We start from the raw sequence: 22,177 nt of genomic DNA, 5'->3' as shown, positions 1-22,177 counted from the left end.
CCCAGACTCTAGTTTAGAGGTAAAGAGCCCAAGAGCCAATGAGCCCAAAGAAGCTTTGCACTCCCCATCTTTGGAAGCCAGGTTCCCCTAAGACTGAACATGAACATGGAACCAGAACTGAGATGGACTTATTCCTATATTTTCTCCATGACATTCAACATTTATGACATGAATAAAAGGTGAAAATAAATTCTAGGGTCACATTCTGACCCTAGAAATCTTGTATTCAATTAAGACATCCTTTAAAAGTTCAATAGATTTGCATTTTTAAACATTTGGGTGCTCCCTCCAGAGGTGCAAATCATCCATACCTCCTCATTTTCTATCATTCTTATCCATGTTCTATAAATTCTCCACAGCAAGGCTGTTCAACATTCTAGGGGCCTTTGTCAAATTTTCTTGACATTAAGTGGATTCCAAAGAAATACACAGGTTTTCTATCCATTATCCCTCTACCTCATTAAATTACTTATCCATCTCTTCTTCCATTACTTTATCTCTACTATGATATCTCTTAGCTTCACCTTTTGGTTTACTGACTTCATTTAGAGTAAGAATTTAAATATTAGCATAGTTCCTTCTCTTTTTAATTTTTTAAAAAATATTTTCCTATGGTTACATGATTCATATTGTCTCCCTCCTCTCATCCTTTCCCCCTCCCAGAATTGACAAGCAATCCTACATTTTACATGTATTATCGCTCAAAACCTATTTCCATATTATTCATTTTTGTAATAGAGTAAAACTAAAACCCCAGATCATATACCCATATATACAAGCAATAAATCATATGTTTTTCTTCTGCATTCCTACTCCCACAGTTCTTTCTCTAGATGTGGATAGCATTCTTTCTCTTAAGTCCCTCAGGATTGTCTTGGGTCATTGCATTGCTAGTAGTAGCAAAGTCTATTACATTTGATCTTCCCATAATGTTTCAGTACTGTGTACAGTTAATCTGGTTCTGTCCATTTCACTTTGCATCAGTCATGAAGGTCTTCCTAATTTTTATAGAAATTACATAGTTCGTCATTCCTTATAGCACAATAGTACTCCATCATCATCATATACCACAATTGGTTCAGTCATTCCCCAATTGAGGGGCATCCTCTCATTTTCCAATTTTTTTTTTTGCCAGTGTGGCTCCTTTTCTAAAGAACCATGTCATTTTCTGTAATACTTTAGAATACAAAAGATCTAGTATTACAGTAAGTTAGCATGCCATTTTCATTCATTTGTTTACTTTGTGTAGTAGGAGTTGGGGGAAAGGACCTACTTTTACAAAAATTTTTATAGCTGTTCTTTTTGTAATGGCAAAGAATTGGAAATTGAATGATGCCCATCAGTTGGGGAATGGCTGAGCAAATTATGGTACATATTGAAAATGGAATACTATTGTGCTATAAGAAATGATAAGCAAGATGATTTCAGAAAAATCTGGAACATCTGCAGGAATTGACATAAAGTGAAATAAGCAGAACCAAGAGATCATTGTACACATTAACAGTAATACTGGATGATAATTATCAGTGAAAACTTGGCTACTGTTAGCAATGCAATGATCTGGGACAATCCTGAAAGAGTTATTAAAGGAAATGCTATTCACCTACAGAGAAAGAACTGCTGCAGTCATCTTTCACATAAGTGTATTTATGGTTTTATTTGGGGGTTTTGGTTATGTATGACTTTGCTCTTACAACCATGATCAATATGGAAGTGGGTTTTGCATGACAATCAAAATTGTTTTTGAAAAGAAAAAGAAATGTACTCTCCTCCAAAAATTCAGAGTTCTAGAATTGTTAGTTTGACATTTTTCTACATAGGCAACATGAAATGGAGCTCAAATTCATTAATTTCATCAGTATAGTTGGAAAAAATAGCACCTACTTCATCAATGGTTTTAGAATATAGAACTAGAAGACATCTTAAAAGTTATCTAATTGGAGCCTCTTATTTTATGGATATAAACTGCTGTTTCAGTGAAATGACTTTCTTTTTTAACATGTCAATACAATTTTTAATATTCATTTTCTGATATTTTGTAATCCATGTTTTCTCTCTCTCCCTCCCACTGCTTTCTGCTCCCCAGTAGGCAGGTAATATGATATAGACTGTACATACATTATCATACAATATACAATACATATTTCAATCATGTTGTGAAACAAGATATGGAGGAAATAGAATAAAGAATGGCATTTTGGCATTTGGATTCCTTCATTTCATTCTATGGGGTGTTAAAATGATTTTTATTTATTTCCTTCTGCCTCTTTAAGAGGCAATAGCAGACGGATTTGACCTCTGTCTCTTTAAAAGGCTGACTATAAAAGAAATAAAGCAGTTAGCAAAAGGACTCCATATTCTCTGCTTATCAGAGAACAGGAGTTCTGAGGTGGCTATTTAGGTTTCTCTCTCAGTCAAGAAGATTTGACAATTAACTGTTGAGAAGTTGAATTTTAAAATGGATTGGAGAAGAAATCTATCTCTGAGGGGTTTTCTCCTCAGCACTTTAAGGGAGAAGGGCTTGACTCTAAGGGCTTTTCTCCTCAGAACTTGAGGGTGCAGGAGGACTGTCTTTGTCACTGTGACAGGCAGTTTTCACCAATGACATTTTGAATTTCAATTACTGGTTAAGGAGATTGGAGAAGATAAAGTCTTATTTATTTAGTTAGGTAGAAAGATAGCGAATTTAATATTAGTTAGAGAGCATAGGTTAGTTAGACCTGCTTCATCAGGCAAGAAGAATTTTAGAATTAGGGTTTTCTTAGAGATTTTAGATTAGGACTTAGATTTATAGGCATAGGTATAAGATTTAAAATCTATACTCTCCTATTTCCTATCCCAATTCTCCTCCAAATAAATAGTGGTGTGCCAAACTGATTTCTGCAACTTTCATCAAACTCCTGTCAATATTTAGTAACTCTGACAGCTTTATCAAACTCCCACAAATACCTTTTACCCATAACAGGAGGTAGATATCCTTTTTTTGTCATGAGTCTCTTGGAGTTGTCCTGGATTCTTGCCTTAATGATAGTAGTTAAGTCATACATAGTTGATCATCATTCATTATAATTATTACTCTGTAAAGCATTCTACTAGCTCTTCTTACTTCACTTTACATCACTTCATATAAGTCCAGGTTTTTTTGTGATCATCTTGTTTGTCATTTCTTATGGCACAATAGTATTCTATTACAAGAATGTACAACTTGTTCAATCACTCCCTAAATGATGGACATCCCTTCAGTTTCCAGTTCTTTGCCACCACAAAAAAGAGCAGCTATAAATATTTTTGTGCAGGTAGGTTCTTTCCCCTATCTTTAACCCCCTTAAGGATATAGCCCTAGTAGTGGTATTGCTGAGTCAAAGGGTATGCACAGTTGTACAGCCCTTTGGGCATGGCTCCACATTGCTCTTCAGAATGGTTCTATCAGTTCACAGCTCCACCAACAGTGTATTAAGATGAAGTGACTTTCTCAAGGTCAGTTCATGTGGCTGAGAATGTTCAGTGAGAATATTCAGGGGCCTTTTCACTGCCCTGTATTGTCTTCTTAACCCAAAATGTTCAGCTAAATAGTCAAATCCTCCATTTCTCTTTGCCTATGTAGACCCAGTCCAAGTGACCTTGCGGCTACAAGCCATAGTCATATGCCTAAAGTTGTGAAATGTTTCAGCAAATAATGTCACATTTTATGAGAACGGAAGTTAGCAGCCTGCACTGTTTTTAACATTGTCTTGGAAAGAGGTAATATCCCAGGAGAAGTGCCTTATATAAAGGGGTAAAGTCAGTGTTTGGAAAAGCAAACACAGAACACCCATTTTAACAAATATTCAGTCTCTGAAGCAACTGCAGAAGCCATTAACAAGCAATCAGCAAAAGCCCAAGCAGTGATTAAGCCATTCTGAGGTTTTGATCTGCACTGTTTAGCAATTAACATCTGTTTCAGGGCTACATAGGTTCTAGGAAAGTTAATAGCATTGCTGCTGATGCCTTCTCTGTTTTCTTTTCCTCTTGTGGCAAATATTCTGATCTCTCTAGGCCTGGAGGCAGAAGAGAACTTGGCACCTATTTTCCACTTTCTACAAAAGAAAATAGTCCTAACCAAATAAAATGATTTCCACCTCCACTCTCACTGTATTCCCTGCCCCCTCCCCAATAGCGGAGATGTTTAAGAAGAATGTAAACTGTTCACTTGAGTGTTCTAGTTTCTGTACAGCAGAACAGATGATGGATTTAAGTTCAGGTGCTCTGTAATTAATGCCAGCCAAGCATTTCTGGCAGAAATCCAATCCCCAAAGAAACAGCCTCGCAACTGTCTGCCAAACTAAATCCTTAGGAAACATCAATTGCTGTCCTTTCAGATGGCTGCATTGTAATCACTGTGTCTTGGGATAAGCACCTGGATGATATTCTGTGGAGACAAGCTTGCCACTTCACACAGCTCACGTGATTCCTTCCAGAGAGATTTCACAGAGAAGTGGCTCAATTCTTCCCCGATCCATCCGGCAACAGGGAGCACCCTACAACACCGACAAGCTCTTCTATCACAAGCAGTCCCTTCAGCCCTCCCCACCTTCCCTGCCAGGACTCCAGAACCAGATTTTGAGATATCTTGTCATTATTCTGGCTCTTTCCCTTGCTGATTCAGGGCAGCAGAGGGTCACCACTTTTCAAATAGGTCAGGAATTCTAAAGCCCTACTTAAAACAGATTGCAGATCTCTCGGACCCTTACTAAGCTAGTTCACCATTTATCTGAGGGCTATTCAGTTACTCATATATATCTCTCATCTTAATAAGTTGCTCGCTTTAATGACACAATGATTTCCCATAAGTTTTTCACAGGGAGTCAACCTACTCCATGTAATAATAGCTGGCATTTTATAGCATCTCTATGTTTTCTCCTTTGACTCTTATAACAACCCTGTGAAGCAGGCACTCTTCTTATCATCCTTATTTTACAGATGAAGAAACTGAGGCTGAGAGAATTTAAGAGACTTGCCCAGGTGCATGCAACCAGTGTCTGAGGTAAGATTCAAATGCAGACCTCCATGACACCAAGTCCAGTACTCTGTCAACTGTATAAACTGGCTAGCAAGACATTCTTCTTTATGTTGGAAGTCTTCCTCCTTTTTTCCTGAAGTTGAGTTTTTATCAGGGCAACACTCAGGCTGACTTCCCATCATCTCTCAGTCTTACCAAATGACCAAGCAATCTTTTCTCTTTCCATCTCATATTTACTTTATTACAGCTTTTACTCCTAATTTTCTCTAAAGCTCTTCATTGAATGTATGTCACAGCCTGTTCACACTTTACTCCTCTCTACTGCTATTTGTGAGATTTTTTTCAGTTTTTCAGGGACTGTTGGATTCCTTGTCTTGCTGTCAGTGGTTAGAGTACTGTACCTGAATTCAAAAAGATCTAAGTTCAAATTTGGTTTCAAACACTAGCTATACAACCCTAGATGAGTCATTTAATGTCTATCTGCCTCAGTTTCCTGAAGTGTAAAATGGAGATGACAATAGTATCATCTTCCCAGGTCTGTTGTAAGGATCAAATAAGGTAGCTATAAAACACTTAGCAAAGTACCTGGCATATACTAGGTGCTTAATAATAAATGCCTATTCCTTTCTCTTCTCCATATAACAGTTCCAGTGGAATGTATTAAAAAGATGGATGCCCCTTTGTTTCTGTGTGAAATCTGGGATCAATAAATATATTTCATAACTTTCTGAAAGGAATCCTAACTATTTTTCCATCTGTGATATTTGTCCATCCCAGATATATAGGATAAACAAGGCTTATCATGACCTAGGGGATAAACATTCTTCATCCAACTGGTCTTTCCTATGTAGAAAGTGTCAGTTCAAATTCTGAGTAGTTGCCAATGTCTATATCTCTATAATGTTCTGATGCTTGATGTGGTCAATACAAAGCCATTCACAGCCTACAACATCTGGAGGACCTTTTTATCCATAGGGAATCTCATTTCAAAATGGTCTCTAATCCTGGATTGCCTCCATCACAGTGGTAAATATATGGTTTCATGCCTCACCCAATACTTATGACCAGAGGTTTGAAAAGAATTGTTTCTGTAGTCTTTTTTTAATTCCAAATTTTACAAAACTAATTTTTAAAAGTATTTCCATATACACAGTAAAAGAAGATTTGTACATAAATGAAATCACAAAGCTCTTATATGTTTGGCTTACTTTTATTTGTATCTACATACAATCAATCCCACCCACAGTGTTCTAGTTCCTCCCCACTTTCCCTGCATCATAGAAGGCATCATCCTCAAGACTGACATGTTCATACAAAATAAGTCTTTTATGTTTTCACTTTTCAGTTTACTCTTTAGAGGTAATATTCACAATTTATCTCTTCTTGAATTAATTCTGTAGCTGTGTATAATGTTCTTTTGATTCTATTCATTATACTGTTCATTATCCTATGTAAGTCTTTCCAATTTTTTAATTAGCCTGCTCATCTCTTCTTATGGTGCAGTAGTATTCCAACACAATTATATAACATAATTTGTTTAGTCATTCTCCAATTGATAGGTATCTCCTCAATTTCCAATTCTTTGCCACCATAAAGAGAGCTGCCATAACTTTTTTAACATGAGTTCTTTTCCTTTTTTCTCTGATTTTCTTGGGAAGTGTATACACACATTTTAATAATTCACTAGGTGTAATTCCAAATTGCTCTCCAAAATGGTTGGATCAGCTTACAGCCCCACCAACAGTGTATTAGTGTCTCCATTTTTCCACCTTCCAATATTTGTCATTTTGCCCTTTTATCCTTTTAGTCAATCTGATGGGTGTGAAATGACATTCCAGAATTGTTTTAGTTTTCATTTTTCTAATCCCTATTTAGAGCATTTTTTTCATATAGCTATATATGGCTTTCATTTCATCATCCAAAAATTGTCTGCTCATATCTTTTTCCCATTTATCAATTGGGGAATATAGATGAAATAAGTATAGAGATCAATACTCTATAACCAGAGACTAATCTGAGTGGCCTGGGTGGTCGTCGGATGCAAAGAATGAAACAGATTGGAAGCACAGCTTGTTAGCTCATTGTACTTCAAGAAATACTGAAGTAGCCACTTTATTATAAAGGAAATTAAAGATCCCTTTCCCCCAAAAGCCCAAGAAAGTTTCCCACAGTTACAGAGAGCAAGATTTTTACTATAGTCAAAACAAAAGCCTTAGAAGCCTATGCTAAAATATCAACTACATGTGTTATCTTTAAGTGGAGCCTGGGACATCTCCGTTAGGTCGGAAAGCCCTGTCAGTTTCTCGGCCTTGATGGTATTAAACAATTTTTTGAGCCTCATTATTTTACTTTAATTCTGGGCAAAATGCCCTGCCAAGGGTTCGGCCTTGGCTTTACCAGCCATCTGTGTTCTCTGGTAAAGGGGAACAGAGTTAGCCCCCCTCCTGCTGGAGTGCTGAGAGCCCAAAGCTTTTTTAATAAGACTATATTGTATTTTGAAGGAAGGTGAGAATTATGAAAGGAATCAAAAGAGGAATCTTAGATTTTTATCTTAGATATCCCACACCTGTCCCATCCTGTAAATAGGGTGGAAAGACAATACACAGCTCTGCCGGTCTGTATTGATCTTTTGAGGGGGTCCAGATAAAAATATCTACTTGAGATTCTAATTTCTCTTAGTAGCTCCCGACAATAAGAAATGTATATTGATAAAGTTTTGATAAGGTTAAAGAACCTTAAAGTTGTGTTTTAAGTGTCTGAGAAGGAGAGTGGCTGAGGCAGAAGGAATTCTATGCATGAGTTTGGAATTGGAAGGGGGTAGGGCAGAATGAGTTCTGGTGACAGTTGGTTGATCCTTGGCTGTGACAGGATCAGCTGTTCTGTTCTTCTCTCTCTGACCATAGCTCTGCTTGTGACAGGAAAGAAAGAGAACTCTTAAAACCTATTGAGGGTTTTTCACTTTCCTCACTGAGAGAAACATCAGGAAGAAAAACTTGTTAGATCTGCTTCTGTGAAAGCTGTTGTGTTAAAGGAGAAAGACCAGAAAACCATGTTTGCCTTAGACTCTGAGGGAAACCTTTAAAATCACACTCAGCTGTAATGAGCTCAGCCATTTTGCTCACTATATTTCTGAATTTGGAGATTACTTTAAATAATAGATAATTAAAGATTTAGTTAGCTTAGCACAGATAGTTGGGGATCTTAGTAAGGGTTAAGGAGACATAGTATATAGCTCAGGTGAATTCCTGAGATTCAAAGACTACATCTTGCAATGAAATTTGGTTGGGTGGAGTGATTTAACTCCTTTAGTGTTAAGGAACCCTTTTATATATCCTTAACCTTTAATATATATATAAATAAAAGTTATAAGTTTTTGTAAGAAAGATTTCCAGACCAGTTTGTGCACTGAGCCCTAGGGAGGGAAACTGTGAATAATTTGTGGATATCTAGCAAAGTATATTACCACAGTATCCTCCTTATTGACATCATTTATTATCCTAATGTTACATGAATAACTCAATCTTATGAACTGGACAAAGTTCTTTATATATTTTTACATATTTTAGATATGAGAACTCTATATGAAAGGCAATCTATAAAAAATTTTCCCCAAAAATCTTGACATTTTTTTTATTGTAAAAAACCTTTTCAATTTAATACACCCAAAACTATCTATTTTGCATTCAACAATGGTCCCTATCTCTTATAAGTATTATGTTGCCTGTTCTAATTTACTTTTGATATCTCCTTTTTGCTTGATCATATATATCCATTTTGATTTTATCTTAGTGTAAGATATTGGTCTATACCTAGTTTCTGGCAAATTAGTTTCCAGTTGACCTAGTAATTTTTACCAAATAGTGAGGAGTTCTTATGGTTTTTGTCAAATACGAGGTTACCATAATCTTTTTTCTGCTATTCATTGTATTCTATCTTTCTACTTCTTATTGAGTCCCAGATAGTTTTGATAATTAATGCTTTATAATACAACTAAAAACTAGAACTACTAGACCCTATTCCTTAATGAGCTTTTTCATTAGTTCTTTTGATTTTCTTGATCTTTTGTCATTTCAATGATTTTTTATTATATTTTCTAACTCAATAAAATAATTTTTGCTAATTTGGTAATTTAATTTGGATTGCATTAACTGGATTAGTTTAGGTAAAATTGTCATTTTAATTATATTGGCTCTGCCCATCCAAATATTTCTCCAATTATTTAGATTTGACTGTGTAAAAAGTGTTTTATAATTATGTTCAAGTAGTTCCTGGGTTTGTTTTGGCATGTATACTCCCAAGTATTTTATTCTATATTTGTTTATTTTAAATGTAATAACTTTCTATCTCTTCTTGTAGGACTTTGATAGTAATATGTAAAAGTGATGATGATTTATGTAGCTTTATTTTATATCTTCCTACTTTGCTATTGATAGTTTCAACTAACTTTTTAATCAAATATCTAAAGTTTTTCATATATACCATTGTGTCATCTGCAAAGAGAGATAGTTTTATTACCTCTTTGCCCTTTCTGATCCCTTCAATTTCTTCTTCTCTTATTGCTACTTCAAGTATTTTTAATACTATGTTAAATAACATTGGTGATAACAGGAATTATTGTTTCACTCCTGGTCTTATTGTGAAGGCTTCTAGCTTCTTCTCATTACACATAATATTTACCAATGGTTTTAGAAAGATGTTTATAGTTTTAAGAAAAAATTGATTTATACCTATACTTTCCAGTGTTTTTATTAGGAATGAGTGCTATACTTTGTTAAAGGCTTTTTCTGCATCTATTGATATTATCATATGGTTTTCATTACTTTTGCTTTCTTTTATCTTTTTGAAGGTATATTTTAATGTGCTTTGTACTCTTTTTTTTAAACATATGCAGGTGTGGTTCAGTTAAGAGCACTGAGTCAGGGGTCGGGAAAACCTGAGTTCAAATCCAGCCTCAGATTTTTACTAAATGTGTGATCTTGATCAAGTCACTTAACCTTTGTATGCCTAGGAAGCAGTATAGAGTGATGAGCCTAGAGCCACACACCTGGTATGTACTAGTTACTTTGCTCAATGTTTTACAGATATCTTCTTTTGATCTTCAAAACAACCCTGCGAGGTAGGTCCTTTTCTTATCTCTATTTTACACTTCAGGAAACTATGGCAGACAAATATTAAGTGACTTGCCTCAGATTTCATGGCTAGTGTTTAAGCCTAAATTCAGATCCAACCTCAGACACTTTCTAGCTGTGTGACCATGGGCAAGTCACATAACCTCTCTTTTCCTGACAAAATAATCCACTGGAGAAGGAAGTAGCAAATCCCTCCATTATCCTTGCTAAGAAAACCCCATGGATACCTATGGTCCATGGGATCACAAAGAGTTGAACATGACTGAACAACACACAAACTCTTTTTTTTTTTTTACATAGTAAACTATTGTTCATGTTGCCTTTCAATCTATCTTTTGTTTTCACCTGTACATTTTAATGTACAATTAAGTAGAACTTTTTTAGGGAAAAAAGAAATTAATTCAGCATTTTGAACTATCTAATCAAATGCTTTTCATTAATCGATAATGCACAGTGGGATTTTGTATCTTCTATACTTTTCAGGGAATTGCAAAGTGTTAGAGATGTATTCCAGTGTTGAACATTACTTATGAAAGCTTGCTTGTTCCCTAGTAACTTTGTCAAGGATGTCCTTGATTCTTCTATAAAAATCTCTTATAAAGATTTTGTACAAATGGGAAAGGAGGCAGATAAGTAAGTAGTTATTGATGTCTTCCCAGTCATGTTTTTACATCAGTAAGAGCTGAGATTTTTTTCCCCCATGTACTTGGTATCTGCCTCTTCTTAAGATATCTTATGTATAATCCTCAAAGCCCTCATAACTGGATCACATCTAACTTGGTACCAGTCCAGCTGCTTACCCTATCTTTGTTCTCTTTAGTTTCAATCTCCCCGTTAGCATATCGAGGACTATGATATTAAAGACCTATGTTATACTTGATGGTGAAAACAGTTTGTTATGATACTCTTCACAGATCTTTTTCATTTTTCTTCTGTTTGCTGTTCTTTTTCCATTTTCATTCACAAATGTCCTTGAGGTAACTTTGCTTAGTTGGTTTTCTTGCCAAAGTTTTCATTAAATCAGTTTTGTCTTTCGCTGCCTCTCTCAAACCAAGTCAGCAAACATTAACCAAGTCACTTTGCTAAGCATTGAGAATATAAATTGAAAGAAAAACCATCCCTGCCCCAAGGATCTTAGAGAAAACAATACATAAAAAGGAACTGAAGGAAGAAGTAAAGGTATCTGGCATGGGGACATGACAAAGTCCTGTAGAGATGAGTCATCATTATAGTCTGGAAAGGAATAAAGATTTGGTTTGCTGGGGTCTCCTCCTTAAAATGGTTGTTCTAGGAGAAATCAACCACTCAGTGGGAGAAGTTACAGAGATAAAGGGGTGCTTCCAATATACAAAGTAGTCTAGAGATAGAGTGTATCTCCAGAAAGAAGTTTTCTAGGTCATGGCAGAGAGGAATAAGGGAAGAATTTAGGAGGATTAGAATATCATTCATGTTACAAGGAGAAATTATCCATAAGTATCCATCATTTTATTTTACAATATTTTATAAAAGAACTTATATTGCAAAGTAGTATTGCCTTTTGGACTTTGAGAGACTCTCAACTTGGCAAGGCAGTAAAGTATTTCCTGATTAAAGACATTTCTGACTCTTTTTTCTTCTTGTTGAGGCAACTGATTTATATGGGTTAAAATTCATGTATAATTTGTCATTGTCATTTCTGTTGTCCATTTCCCATTTTATTAACTATTTAAATAGTTAAGAATAAATTGTTTCATGTATATGCCCTTTCTTTTTCTCATTATTATTATTCTTTCTAGATTGCTACTCATTTTTATCATTGCGTTTGTTCAATGCCCCTGTGTCCCAAACCCAGAGCTACACCCTGCCTAGAGAGGACCAGAATCAATTAAAAGAAGACAATTAAACCCAGTTTTAAAAAAAGAAAGCAAGAAGAAGAAAAAGGAAATAGAGGCTAATACAAAAAAGTCTTGAGCAAGCATAAGATACTCAGCCATCACTTCATAAGGCTATTTACCTTATTAGACATCTTGTTCTCTTGGCCTACGGGGATAGCTCTAATTGCTCTATTCCTGGTACCTAATTTGTCTCTTGGAGTTTTGGTTTGGTTTATGAGAGTTATTTGGAATTGGATAAAATGTCTGTAACACTGTCTTATTCTCAGCATGAAAATATTAATATTGATGTACTTCCAATTCTTATAGCAATTTGTGGAACACTAGACAAAGACTTCATATTTAGTGTGTACATAGTTAAAGTGTTATTTATAAGATAGTCTTAAAACCATGTAATGCTCATTGTTTTATGACCCTTTTCAATCATATTATACACTGTGGAAGTAGAAGGGAAGTGCCTAAGATTGAAATCCATATTTTCTTTTAAAATTTGACTCAGAGTTTATCATGGCCAATGAATTCACCATGTAATGGCTGTCCTACACATGAAGAGTGCCATTATTTTTAGCTCAGGTGGACACCTGGAGAGAGGACACAGATTTTTGTCTTGAACTATATTGAACACATTAACAGCATGGTAGAACCTGCTACATTTTATACTTCTCTGGAATTGTCTTAATGTTAATTCTTAATAGCATTATTGGAGCAGGACTTCTGAAGGACAGATATAATTAACTTGATTTTCATCGTCATGTTTGCTATTCATTTATCAAACATACAATGTCTAAAACCACTCCCTGGCCAAAAATAATAAAGTTTGCTGGTGGAAATTGGAGCATGTTTAATTAGTTTGCATTATATATTCCCAGTAGCTACCTTTAACAATGGATTCATGATATTCATTTCTTACAAAGGCACAAAGTTCCCTTTTCTAGTTAAAAATACAATTTTAAAAGCATGTGATTCTTTTAGTACAAATTCTAATGGAACATAATATGTGCCTTCATGACTCTGTCCTTAATGGCAGAGAGAATTATTTGTTACTATTTACTAAGTATTCAAAGATTTATTTTACTGAAAATGTATAGTAAAGAAGAATTCCAGCAAACTATTCTCCTGGGGAAAGGCAATGAACTATTACTAAGGCAACCACATAGGCTATATTTTCTGAGATAGCATTAATTTCAAATATTCTGCCCCATTTTTCATATAAACAAAATATCCAAAAATCTTGTTGGACTTTATTTCTGAATTTAGGGTTTAGAAAGTTATGATTGCTGAACCATGACTCATCAACCAGTGGAAATTGAAATATGAGCAGAGTAGGCAGCTGAGCAAGAATTCTGGATGTAAAATACTTTGTATCAAGATGAATCCAAAATTATGTGATCTCATGAGCAGATCTTAAACTGAGAGGAGTCCAAGAAACAAAAACTTTGTGGAAGGCCCAAAACCAAGTTAAGGATTTGAATTGGAAAGAAAATTGTTTGAATAGTATCTTTGTTGTCAATATCATAGGGATACCAATGGCTTAAATGCAACCAAGGACTCATGATTATGGACCTCATTGTCTCTAGACTACAATGAGACAAGTTCATTACTTCAAATGGCAAAAAGCAAGAATTCTAGGTTGTTCTCAGGAGTTAGGTAGGAGATAAAGGAAAAATCTATAGCATCTTCAACCAGCCAAAATGGGTTTCTAGTAACCCACCTAAAGAAAAGAAAGTGGAAGATGCCAATGGAGCAATCTCTATGGGCTTGTGGTAAAGAAAAATTGAGAGTTATAAAGCATACAGCAAATCTATGACACTAAATATTTAAACAGATATGAGAAGACATTTATTCATAAGATCTTTTTTCTAACACTGAAACTTAGATACATAATGAGTGGAATTCAATCATTGAAATATTAAGAAATTCCTGTTTCTTGAACAGAGTATGTAAGCACATGTGTTTATGTGTGTTTTCTCCTTTTCCTGTGTAATACTTAAATTACCTTCAGATATTAGAGGTTATGAAACTTTCCTGATAATCGCCTCTACTGCCAGACACAGGTGGGAACTCTGAACCATCTTCTTAAGCATGAATCTATCCAGACTAACCTAAGAATGATTCTTAATATTGTCTTAACACTCCTGGTAAGCTAATTCTGAAAAACTTCCTGCCAATATGCAAGCACAAAGCAGCATCATACTACCAAAAAGTCACAGCATTCTGAAAAAAAAATAATAAGAAATTCCCATTTGAGCCAGTGTCTTGGGTCCTGGACTTAAGGGAAACATTTATATTTAAACTACAGAGGATACTCTAGAGGGCTCCTTGGCAGAACAGTTCTTCTATTCGCCTTTTCTTCTTCTTTACTTCTTCTATTCTAGATTCTAGAATATTCTATTCTAATGTTCTTCTATTAAGATGATGGTAAGTTCTTACTATCTTGTCCAGAGGCTTTGCCCTGAAAATAACTTCCCATTGAAGCTGAGAAACTGCCAGGTTATGAATAACCAATGGTTAGTACCAATTTAGTACAGGTAGGTTTGAATTAGTATAAATATAATCCTGTAAAGTGGTCACATTATTCAGGTTTGCATTGCATATGAGATAGAAACAATTACCATATTTTGCATAATTATAACTTCAAATAGTGTACATTTAAATATTTGTGGCCACTGTAATACATAATAAGAATCATACAATTTTATGACACCTGTTAACTCAGTTACATCACTGAAAATCCCACTTAAAGATGCCTACAGATAGAATAATACAACACAAGAGGGGGAGCAGCTAGGGACAGTCCTGAGTTCGGATCTAACCTCTGACACTTCCTAGCTGTGAGACCCTGGGCAAATCACTTAACCCCCATTACCTAGCCTCTACTGCTCTTCTGCCTTGGAACCAATACTTAGTATCAGTTCTAAAATAGAAGATAAGGTTTTTTAAAAGATAGATAAATGGAGATTTAGTGGTTTCTTCTCTGTTCTCATCTTCCTTAACTTCTTTGTTGTGTATGAAAGTCCTTGCTTTCAAAAAAGAAAAGATAAAAATATCCCCAGCCCACCTTTCCATATGTATGTCCTTCAAAGCATCTTCTATGCCAATGAGGTAAAGTTCCAATAGAAACAGAGGCTATCTAAGGATTCCTGTGAGTACATATTGAATTAGAAAACCATATGTTAACATTTACTATATTTTATTGTATTTTGTATTTATTTTGTAAACTATTTCCAAATTAAATTTTATTGGGTTTTTTATGGTCACACTTAGAAGTGTTGCCCGAGACATGCAGCTGATGTGATGGGTTGCATGTTTGACATTTCTGTCCTATACTCTTGCTTTCACAAAATTGCAAAAAGTCTAAAATATGCTTTTTAAATACCACTGATTTTTTATTTTCTCCTTGGGAAACTCACAGTTATCATTCTCCTGAGAGTATGATGTCCTATGATCCATAGATACATATTTTTTAAAGAAGAATACTGGTTTAGAACCCTAGGCCTGGACTGAGGGGGACCTGGATTCAAATATGACCTCAGACACTTCCTAGTTGGGTGACCTTGAGGAGTCACGTAAGCCCCTTTGCCTAAACATCTACTCTCTTGGAACCAATATGTAGTATTGATTCTAAGACACTAGATAAGGGTTTGAAAAAATAATCAGCTGAGAACCAAGTGATTTTTTTAAAAAGAACCTTCATTTAACATTGTTCTTTTCTTTCAGTGAAAAAGAGGAGTGTTACTCTTCTGCTTTTAAGATGAATAATAGAAATCATAAAACTATTCAAAAAATAAAAAAAATTAAATTGCTTTTTATGTTTTGTGTAAAAAAAAGAAGAAGAATACTGGTAGGGCAACTAGCTGGCTTAGTGGATAAAGACCAGGCTTGGGGAAGGATGGTCCTGGGCTCAAATTTGGCATCAGACACTTCCTAGCTGTGTGACCCTGGGCAAATCACAACTCCAATTGCCTAGCCCTTACCATTCTTCTGCCTTGGAACTGTTACTTAATATCAATTCTAAGAAAAAAAGAATATTGGTATTAGAAAGATTGTTTTGTGCTTATGTGCATGTATATGTCAAAGGCCAGCTTATACTCATTGAAAATTATTCTTAAAAGCAATCTCATCAAGTTCCTCCTACAACTTTATTCTCTGTTCATCTCACTCTTCATCCTTAGTTGGATGTATTTTCTGATGGACTAACTCAGTGGGTCCATCCAACTATGTGTCATAATCTAGAAAGTACATATTTTTCATCCACTTGACTGGGTAGGTGATTACTTCCTTTTGTATTGAGGAGCCTTATAGTGTTCCAAGACTCAACACAATCCCACACACATGTCCTTGCTGGATGCAACCACCACCACACATGTAGTTTTACAGGGAAACAAAGACTCACTAAATGCGTTTGCCGGTAAAACAGAGGGTGTCCTATAAAAAGTCTAAATAGAAGAGTTTCCCAACAGATGATGACATTCTCCAGATGTTTTGCATGTAGATGAAATGATCAAGCTTAAGAAAAATTACCTGCTTTTAAGTATAAGGAGTTTTTAATGTTAACATTTCTTTTTTATATTTTTTAAAAAATAATAACAGTAACCAGCCCAAAAAATCCATGCTGGTTTTAGAGTCAAAACTACCTCCACTCCTGGAATACAGAGGTGGCTGCCTGCAACTGGGCAGATGAGCTTCTTACAGGCTCAATAGCTGCATTTCAAAGCATCAGAATCTCTATGCATCTATGCAGAAGATCAGAAACAGCTGCATCCACTCCACATTGCTATCAAAATGTTAGCAACAAGTCCCAGCTTCCCAGTAAAGTCCTGAAACAAAATAATCAAAGCTAATTAGGAAAAATACTTTAAATGACTTCAAAGGGTTCTTGACTACGGTAAGTACTGGTGTGGGAAATAAAATGTATTCAAAGTTCCACTATCACAATGGTTGACAGTGACTAAAAGACAGCACATCCCTAAGTCAAGTGAGCTTATTAGAAGGTATAAGCTTTGGAATTTCTGTCATCACTGTGGAGTGGGATTCTCCCCCATAGTCCATTGTTGTAGCGTAACAGGGAATTACTCATTATAAGTGGCTTTTTTTTGATCCATAAATTGTGTCTTTTATTTAAAAATACAACAAGGGATTAAATGGGTGGTATGTGGTTGAAAGAATGAGATTTACTTGTGCCTTAAAAAATAAAGTTTCTTTGATAATCAGTAATAAAAATCTGTAGCCCATCAAGAAATCTTTTTGCTTGGATCCCACCTGACAAAAACAATTGAATTAAATACTAACTCTTTAGAAACTAAAAGGCAGGGTATAGTGTCTGGTAAACTTAATTCCCTATTATGTGCCTTTCTGAACTTCCATCAATATATCACTTTGGATTTTACAAAGTTCTTACCTCAAAAATGTGCAAGTTCATGGTGAGAGAAGACAGCCTAATATAATATAAAGAACATTGGACATGGAATCGAACTGAGTTTCAAAACTGCCTCTGCTATTTATTGTGGATCTTGGATAAGTGACTTAACTCATCTATACTCCAAAGAGATCAAAGAAAAAAGGGAAATGTTTTATACAATCAAAAATATATTTATTTTTGTAGTAGAAATGGAAACAGGAATTGCTGATCAATTTGGGAATGACTAGACAAATAGTAAATGAATGTAATGAACCATCACTATTATAAGAAATGATATATAGACCAGGGAAGACTTGTACACACTGATGCAAATCAAAGTAAATAGAACCAGTGGAGGATTTTTGTAATATAATGCCAACATTGTAAAGAGAAATAATTTTAAAATACTTAACAACTTTAATCAAAGACCAACAAAAACTCTAGAGGATCATTGATGATGAACAAAACTAGCTCTCTAGACAAAGGAGAGGACACACAGAGGGGATTTAGACATACATTTTATGAAATGGGAAATACGTGAATCTGTTTTGTTAATGGGAAATACGTGAATCTGTTTTGTTAGACTATGCCTATTTGTTATAAGGATTTCATTTTTCTTTTTATGAAGGGGTAAGGGTAGCAAAGGCAGTTAGATGGTGCAGTGGATAGTGTGCTGAGTCTGGAGTCAGGAGGACTTATCTTCCTGACTTCAAATCTGGTCTTAGAAACTAGGTGGGTGATTCTGGGCAAGTCACTTAACTCCTCATCTGTAAAATGAGCTGGCAAAGGAAATGGCAAACCATTCCAGTATTTTTGCCAAGAAAACCCCAAATGGGGTCACAAAGGGTTAGAAATGACTGAAACAATTGAACAACAACAAGGGGAAGAGAGGGTGGGAGAAAGGAAGTAGCAATAAGATTGCCCCAAAAAAGAAAGAAAAATAAGAAAAGAGGGTCATTAAAACTTTTTTTAAAACACACAAAAGAGAACTGAAACAAGTTCTAAAGAAAATGCATATAATCAGGACAACTCTGAAAGCAATATGAAGAATTCATTATATATTTTTTAAAGGGACTTAGAGATTCATTTTTTTTGGCATATAATTCTCATTCTGCTCTACTTTGCATATGGGAATCTGTTTGAGTATTCATTAAATTCATGATAAAAACAAATTTTAATTTATCCTTATAATATGTACCTATGCATGTACACATTTACATATGAGGAAAGGAGGAGCATGGTACAATGGAGACAAGAAGGCCTCATTTCAAGTCTTGCTTCTGACTCTAGGAAAGTCACTGAGCTTTTCACTGTTTCTCTAAAAATGAAATTGTGAGGAACAGTTGAGACTTACATTGTCAGAGAAAATTTCCTGACAAAGTAAGTCAAAATTAAGGTGTTTTTTTTTAAAGCATCTACTATGTGCCAGGCATTATGCTAAATTCTAGAGATACAAAGATTTAAATAAAATAATTCCTGCCTTCAGGGAATTTATATTCTATTGAGAATAAAATCCTAGATCAAGTTTAAGAAAAGCAAATATTGTTTCAACTGAAAGTCTACAGATTAGTCATAAGAATGTCATTCTCAGAATCTGGGTCCCCTGCCACCTACTTAAGTACACCTCCATGTTGCCTCCTAGCACTGTTAAAAATTGCCACTTCCCTTAGCTAGTGTCATAAGAAATAATGACAAAAATTATGTCAAGTTTTTTGTAAAAAAATAATAGGTTCAAAAATTATATATCAAGTAGCTTGAAAGAACCAAATGTTCAAATTGCTTATCATAGTGAAAATTCCTGAACAAAAAAACTAGTGAGGTCTCTTCAGAAACCCCCTGCATTGTTTGAGATTCTGTTATAGTATATCAAAGGCATTTCAGAATTAGGGAAAGCCTTCAGCTGAGAGTCCCTGTTCCTACCAGATGAACAAAAGAACTAGAATCTAGAAGTTCATGTTCAGGTTAGTAGAATTAATAAGTGAAATCATTAGCCCCAGACAAGCTGCACAGCCCTGGACTTCATGGTATTCCATCAACGTATCCTTAGTCTAATATACAGAGACGTATTATTCCCCTCACTGATTTTTTTAATTGAAATANCTTAGTCTAATATACAGAGACGTATTATTCCCCTCACTGATTTTTTTAATTGAAATAGACCTTGTAGGGCCAAGAACTTTATGAATTGGACAAATTTCTATTATTTTGAAAGCAATGTTTGAAATTCTGAGTGTTGTATAGGGTGACAAATGAGAGTAGCTGATGACCATTCCTCCTCTTCTGACCCAACTGTCTCAGTTCTATGATCACAACTCAGAGCCTGAACATAATGGAGAAAAGGGTTTTTTGGGGGGGAGGAAGAAGAAAAGGCTAAATAGTGTTAGGTACAAGTAAATGGGTACCATTCTTCAAGTGTCATGAAAACCAAAGCTTTCTATACATAAAGAAAATAGTTGAAAAGCTCTATTTCTCCATGCTCTTTCAAGAGTAGCCACATGAAGAAATTCATTGGAGTTTGGCTCAGGCAAAGAATGACACTGATCTAAATACAGTTGGTAGAAACATAACAGAAATATTCCTTTGCAAATTATGAACTCTTGAATATACAGTTTGACTAAATGGGGAAAATATGGACTATAGGCGTCTGAAAGACTTGGGTTTACATATTCATTTAAGATGACTAGTGTAATGGATGAGCCTTTGAATAGTCAGTCAATAAGTATTTATTAAATACCTATTATGTGTCAGACACTATGCCAAATACTGAGGATACAAAGAAAAGAGAAGAAAAAAAAACAGTCCCTATTTTCAAGGAGCTTTCAGTCTAATAGGGGAAACAATAATGCAATATAAAATCCACTGCCGAAGTGTGTCTTCCAGATGAAGAATTGATATATGACTGAAAACATGCAGAGTACAGCCCAGCAAAATATATATAGTTCCAATGGAGTAATGTTCCCTTGCCCCTATTATACCACCTGTGAAGAGTCACATCTCACAAACTGATTCAGGAAAGAGCAATTTCTGACAGTTTCAGAAGCACTGGATAGCCCAAGTGACTGAGTCCCAGAAGGAGGACTCAGTTCTTTCTCTTTATCCCCCAAACATTCTCTTTAAAATATCATGTTTTTATTTCTAACATAGTCATTATTAATAGATTTTAAACCTATAAATAAAAGCTTTAGAGGTCCTCAGTAATTGTAAGAGGGGAAAATGAATCCTGAAAAAAATTGAGAAACCCCCAAATAGGCTAATGAATATGCAAAAATTAATGAGTTTTGGCCAGGAAGCTGAATTAAAGTTAGAATGATCTGGGAAGAGGGGTATCAGGGGATTCCTTATCATTCTTAACAAGGCTTGTAAGCACTGGAAGTGAAGGAGGAATGTTAGGGTCCTGCTCCTTTACATGTCAGTGCTTCTAAGGATCATCTATGGACATTCATGTTATTGCTTGCCTCTCCAAGTTCCCTAACCATTTCAAGGAGCCACTTTTCCTTCCACACGTCATTGCAAGCCTCCAGCATTCTCTCAGTCAGTAGTCATTTCTCCTAAGTACATGGATAGAGGAATTGATTAAATTGAAAGTGCTTACTGAGGGAACTTAGACTCCTAGAGAGCTACCTGGGGCAGAGGGATTAAGTGATTAGTCCAGGATCCCATATTCAATGTGTGTTAGAAGTCAGACTCCAAGTTTTCCTGGCTCCAAGACCAGCTGTACATAATACACAGCAATGCTTTTAACTTCGAAATAACAGTGTCTAATTTCTTCTGAAAGACAATTTTCGACCAACCCCATTTAGCATAAATTAGAGGAATGCCAGAACATTAAAGTTCTGATTTGGGAGTTCATAGGGCATTAAAACACAAGTACAATCCCCCTTCCAATGAGGTCTCCAAATTGTCCCTATATCATATCCATGGGTCTGGGTCTCTAAGTTACCTGCATCTTTATTCCATTATACCAGTTGCTTAACAGTTGGAAGCTCTCAGGCAGGTAGAATTTGTAAAAACCTGCTGGCCAATGATAAAACACACACATGGGCAGAAGAAAGGGATTCCTTGCAGACCAGCAATCTGTCTCAGCTATTCCAGATCCCCCTAAAGAAACATAGCAGCAGGTAACCTCCCCTCACAGTGAGTGAATAGCATATTTCTAGCAGGATGCTTCCTTAACACAACTCAGCCAAACTGTTAAGGGACCTGCTTTTGCATAAAAGATTTCATATTCCAAAAACAGACTAAATCTGCCTAGGGGGTTGAAGGCACATTTGGTTGAAATATCTGAAAGAGCTTGGCACTTCACTACAAACAGATTCTGGTTCATGGCAGAGATTAAGTACCAACCAACTTTTTTGTTTCTGAGTTATACATTCATCTTTCCTTGTCAGCAGGGCCTTTCATTTTGTACCCCCATCATTTACCATTTATCATAGTGCCTGCCACATAATAGTTACTTAGTAAATGTTTGTGGTATTGAAATGATTTGAATTGATTGAATTGAGTTTCAGTACTCTTGGAAAGTACTAGAGCAGAGAGAGACACATTCTTCCATACTCTGAGAATTGTGAAGTATTTTGGCTTGGGACAAAAATGTTGAGATTTTTTTTATTTTTCTTCCTGATTTTAGCCTCTATTCCTATTTTCAGAATCGGTTCTTTACACCACATAATGTGGTCTCATGTGAATAACAACGGCTGATTATAATGAAAAAATTCAAAGAGGAAGGAGGCTCAGAGCATTAATCAAAATGGATCCAGTTTTACAATGTGCTTTTAAATAC

Source organism: Gracilinanus agilis, chromosome 3, assembly GCF_016433145.1.
Source record: "Gracilinanus agilis isolate LMUSP501 chromosome 3, AgileGrace, whole genome shotgun sequence".
NCBI lineage: Eukaryota > Metazoa > Chordata > Mammalia > Didelphimorphia > Didelphidae > Gracilinanus > Gracilinanus agilis.
The sequence above is the reverse complement of the archived record's forward strand: the minus strand, read 5'-3'. Positions refer to the sequence as shown.